Genomic DNA, 5,700 nt, shown 5'->3' on the forward strand with positions numbered 1-5,700 from the left:
GTTATGATTCACACCTTTTTGTAAAAGAATTTTGTTATGATGATAAAGAAATAGAACTAATACCAAATAACGAAAATACATACATTTGTTTTATTAATGTACAACAACATTAAAAATGAGATTTGTCAATCCATTTAGATTTATGGCTTCTTGACTTGACAAGCTTTCATCAAAATTTAAAATAATTAATTAAAGAAAATGAAAAGTATTTCTCTACAGAATTTTTTTAATTTAGTTATTAGAAATGGTATTTATCCATATGAATCATGGATTTTTGGAAAAATTTGAAGAAACACAATTACCACAAAAAGATAAATTTTATAGCAAATTAAATGATTGTGATATAATTAATGAAGATTATGAACAAGCAAGATGACTTAGGGAAAAATTCAATATAAAAAACCTTAGTGAATATTATGATTTATATCTTAAAACTAATGTATTATTGTTAAGTTTTGGAAAACTTTAGAAAAACATTGGTAAATACATTCAATTTTACAGCTCCAGGTTTATCTTGGGGTTCAATGTTAAGAATTACTGAACAAAAACTTGATTTATTACATGATTATATCATGCTTTTAATGGCTGAAAATGGAATAAGAGATGGAATTTCACAATGTCATAAAAATTATGTAAAAGCAAATAATAAATAATTAAAAGATTTTAATAATAAAAACATATCAAATTATAAATTGTAACTAGATGCAAATAATTAATATGGAGGTGCAATGATTCAATATTTACGTTATGGTGGATTTAAATGTGTTGAACCAAGTAATTTTAATTGTACAAAAATAAATGAATTTCTAAACAATTGGGAAATTAGTTATTTGATTATATATATATTATATTGATTACATATGATATATACAGAATAGAATATCCAAAAGAATTACATGATTTACATGAAGATTTACCATTAGCTCCTGAATCAAAACAAATAAAAGTAAATAATTAACTACTTTAGATAAAAAGCATAATTATGAAGTACATAATAGAAATCTTAGACAATATTTACCTTTAGGAATGCTACTTACAAACAACTCAAAGTCTTAAAATTTAATCAATGGGATTGGTTAAAGAAGTATTAGATTGAAACACATAGTTAAAAACTAAAGCCACAAACGATTTTGAAAAAGATTCCTAAAAGAAATTAATAATTCTGTATTTGATAAAACAATGAAGAATATAAGAAATGGACAAATTATAAATTTTGTTTCAGATAGTATAATATGTGATAATTTTGTAGGTAAATCAAACTTAAAACATAGAACTATATTTAATGAAAATCTTGTTGCTATACATACGAATAAGAAAAATATTATTTAATAAACCTATTTATATTGGATTAAATGCAGTTGATTTACCTAAAGAGATAATATACGATTTTGATTATAGAGTTATGAAACCTAAAAATAAAGAAAATATTGAATTATTTGATCAAGATAGAGATAAACATATTATAATATTAAAACTAAAGATTTCTATGAAGATATGAAAACGATGCTTGATTACTTTGATAAAAGTGATCATCCATCGTTTAATATATATGGTATTCCAGAAATAAACAAAAAAAGTGGCTGGTAAAATGAAAGATGAATGTAATGGAAAAGTAATGGAAGAATTTTGTGGTTTAAGAGCAAAGATGTATGCTTATAAAGTTGGTGACAAAATAAAAAAGAAATCTAAAGGAATTTAAAAAAATTGTTGTTAAAAACAAAATAAGTTTAGAAGATTATAAAGATTGTTTGTTTAACAATGTAGAACAGTATAGAAAATTTAATTTAATAAAAACTGAAAAACATTAAATATATATAATTGAAGTAAAAAAAAGCACTATGTCCTTACGATAATAAAAGATTAGTATTTAGAATGAAATGATACTACACCATATAGACATTATTAGTTATTATATTAACAAAATTATTTCTATTAAAAATTAATAAATTTTTTATAAATAAAAATTTTATATATAAATGCAAACTTTTACAAAGATAAAATAAAATATTACAAAAATTAAATAAAACACAAAGATTATTGTATACAATAACTACAAAGATTAGATAAACTAATCAACGAAATAATAAAAATAAAAGATGATGGAATTAATTTAAAAGATGAAAGTATTAAATTAAAAGATGAAAAAATCAAAATAAAAGGTGAAAAAATTAAAACAAAAGATGTTAAAATCCAATTTTGATGGAGATATTTGATAATTTTTTAAAAACATTGTTGATTGTTAAACTAAATAGTAAACCAGTTCTTGATAATATTACTTTATAAAATTACTTTATCTTTATGCACCCAACAGTTGTGTTAATTTACCTTACCTAAACATTTAACATAAACTTTATTTCCTTTCTTTCTTAAAAGTTTTTCAATTAAGTATATATCTGGATATACAGTTATTTATAGTTCATGATCATAAAAACTTCCATTTAAATCTTTTAATTTATATGTAACTTCATTAGAATGAATAAGATCATCAATTTCAAATATATCTGTTGATTAGCTATATATCATTTTCCATAATATCTTTAAGTTTACTATTTGTAAATTTTTCACCTTTATTAAATTTAGGTTCTTCATTAGATATCATGTTACTTCTTTTTAAATTTTTTTCATTTACTTTTATTGGTTTCTTTTTTGTGAAGAAGAAAAATGACGCATGATTAGATAAACTAAACAATGAAATAATTAAAATAAAAGATGATAGATTTAAATTAATAGATGAAATATTTTTATTCATGAATTAGATCTTGAACTAAATTTAACCATTTACAATTTCCTTGTAAAGCATATTTCTTCCACATTTTTTCCTTAAGTGTTCTGTTAAATCATTCAACAACAGATGGTTTTAATTGTGAAAAACTTGAATAATGATTAATGTTATATTTCCTCTTTAAATCTATAAATTCTTTGTTACAAAATTATTTACCATTAATTGTTTGTAAAATACTTGGATTTCTGTTTATAAATTTTTTTTGAAAAGCATTTTCTTAGATGTTTTATCTCTAATACATACCAAAAATGCACATTTAGAATAAATGTCAATTGTTGTTAATAAATATTTAGAACTTTTATTTATTTTAGAAATTCCTTTTAAATTTCCTGAATTCATTTTAACTACATTAGCTTGACATATGTCATCTATATTAAAAGAATTTCTTCTCTAAAAATTTTTTCTAATTGGTTTATATAATTCATATATAATATTTTTACGTATATAATTATTTTCATTTAAACCTTCAACATTTACTAAACTTTTTAACAAATTTGCTTTTTTAAGATTTAAAAAAATTTTTTGTCTTCCTGTTTTAGTTAATACTTTAAGTGTATTATGTGTTTCAGTAAAATTTTTACATTTTGAAAAGTGAATATAATAATTTTGTGAAGTCTGATTTTCCATTTATATAGATAGAAAATTTACTAAAGTTTAAATTATTTCACCAAATGTAATTATATATACATCTACAGGAGAAGTTTTAACAGGCTCTTTCAGTATTACAGTTATAAAATTTGTTTTATGTACCATAATTGAATGGTTATTATAATTAATTTCATATAGCTTATCAGCTACACATACTTTTATATTAAAATCATCAAAGTATACATGTCTAAACAACAATAAACCTTTTATGTAAGAAACCATATTCAGAATTATGCATTTTTTGTTCACCACCTGTTATAAAAATAAATTCAATTATTTGTTTATCGTTCACTTTATCTTTAAGATTATTTACCTCATTTAAGTGTGGAGCTAAATGTATTTTTGTAACAAAGTTTTTCATAGTGCTGTAGTTATCTCGATGAATCTGATTAATTTTTTCATTAAATTGCATATTGTTGTCATAGTTATTATATTGTGTTAGAATACTTGTGTATTCAGGGTTTCTAACATATTCTTTTTCTAATTTCTGTTTGTTAACTACATCTTTTAAATCAATTGGATCATTTACATTACCAAGTATTCTATTTTTAAAATCCAAATAAACTTTAGTTATTTTAAAAATAACATGAAATACTTTTTGAAATTGTGTAATTGCATTAGTTATCTTTGGATTTATTGATGATTGTAGTTGTTTAATAACATCTTCCATTTTCCATTATTTCAAGTTGTTTAATAGTATTTTCAATTATTTCGATTTTTTCTAAATAGAATGTAGATGTGTTTACTACTTGTTCATGTTGTTTAATTAGTTGTTTGATGTTTCATTAGATGTTTAATCTTAAAGTTAGTGTTAATGTTAATGTTTTTCTTTAATGCTTATGTTACTAAGAAGTGTTATATTTTATTTCTAAAATCGGCTTCATTTAGTTTTCTAGGCATATCTATTGCTAGAAAAGCAAAGTCATCATTCCAACATTTACTACACATTTCTTTAGAATTATCAAACATTTAATCTCGACCATCAAATTCATAAAAAATTTGATTTAAATTTGTATCTTCTTGTCTATATATATTTAAAAAGTTTAAATATATTAGTAAGTTTAAACTCACTGTTTTAATATTTTTGAATACTTCTGACCTCAATAAAAACATTCCATACCTTTGTGTCTGGATCTAGTAAAATAATCTCTAACAATATCTTGATTTTCTAAAATAAAATCATGAATTACAACAATTGAATTTTCTTTACATTCAGCTTATGGAATAATAACTTCATTATTTTCATTAAAACTAACAATTTCCTTATTAATTATATCTTCAATTTTTTTACATTGTTTTATTAATTCTTGATACCTTGATTGTTCTAAACAATTTGAAGAAATATACAAATGTTTAATTTTACTCCAATTTAACCAACCTGGAACTAAAATATAATTATCAACCATTAATGTTGTTTTTCCACAACCACTTGATCGAATTTTTGCACATCTAATAGAATTTATAAAATACTTTTTTAAATTATTATCTGAAATTCGTACTCTAGGTTTGCAATCCGTTTTGTTAATTTATTTAATATTTTTTAGTTATTTGTATTTCTCCTTTATCTATATTTTTATATTTATTTATATTTTTCGCTTTATAACAATTTTTATATTTATTAATAATTTTTCAGTAGTAAATGAGCCGCCTTTTTTAACTTAGTGATAAATCTAGTATCCTTAGGAAAGATTAACTGTTCCAATACGTGATAATAATATTAATGTTTCATTAGTTGGTTTTCATTCAACTTTTTTAACACGAAATATTACTACAAAACATAATAAACTTTATTGTGATGGAGAAACAATAGAAATTCCTGTCGGTCAATATAGTTTTTAAAATTTAAAAAAAATGTGTACATTTGAAAAACCTTATATGCATACTAAAGCAGATGAAGTTTTAAATAGAATTATTATTGGAAGTAATGTAAAATTATACATGGATATACAAGATAGTATAGGAAATTTACTTGGTTATAATAATCACGTTGTTTACCTTATGAAAAAGGTGTATTTAAAGATGTTCCTTAAATAATTCCTTTTGAATTAATAAATGTAAATTTTAATCTTGGTGATGGCATGTATGTAAAATATAATGATCATTTTCATAAAGAAATTACTATTATTGCTTCATTTAAACCTAATGCAGAATTTGGTGACCAATAATTTATGAACCAAAATATCCTGTAAATGTTCTTATTTTTAGTACAACTCAAGATTTAGAAGTTACTATAATTAATGAAAATAATATTTTCATTGACTTTAATGGTG

Source organism: Schistocerca cancellata, chromosome 4 (genome assembly GCF_023864275.1).
Source record: "Schistocerca cancellata isolate TAMUIC-IGC-003103 chromosome 4, iqSchCanc2.1, whole genome shotgun sequence".
Lineage (NCBI taxonomy): Eukaryota > Metazoa > Arthropoda > Insecta > Orthoptera > Acrididae > Schistocerca > Schistocerca cancellata.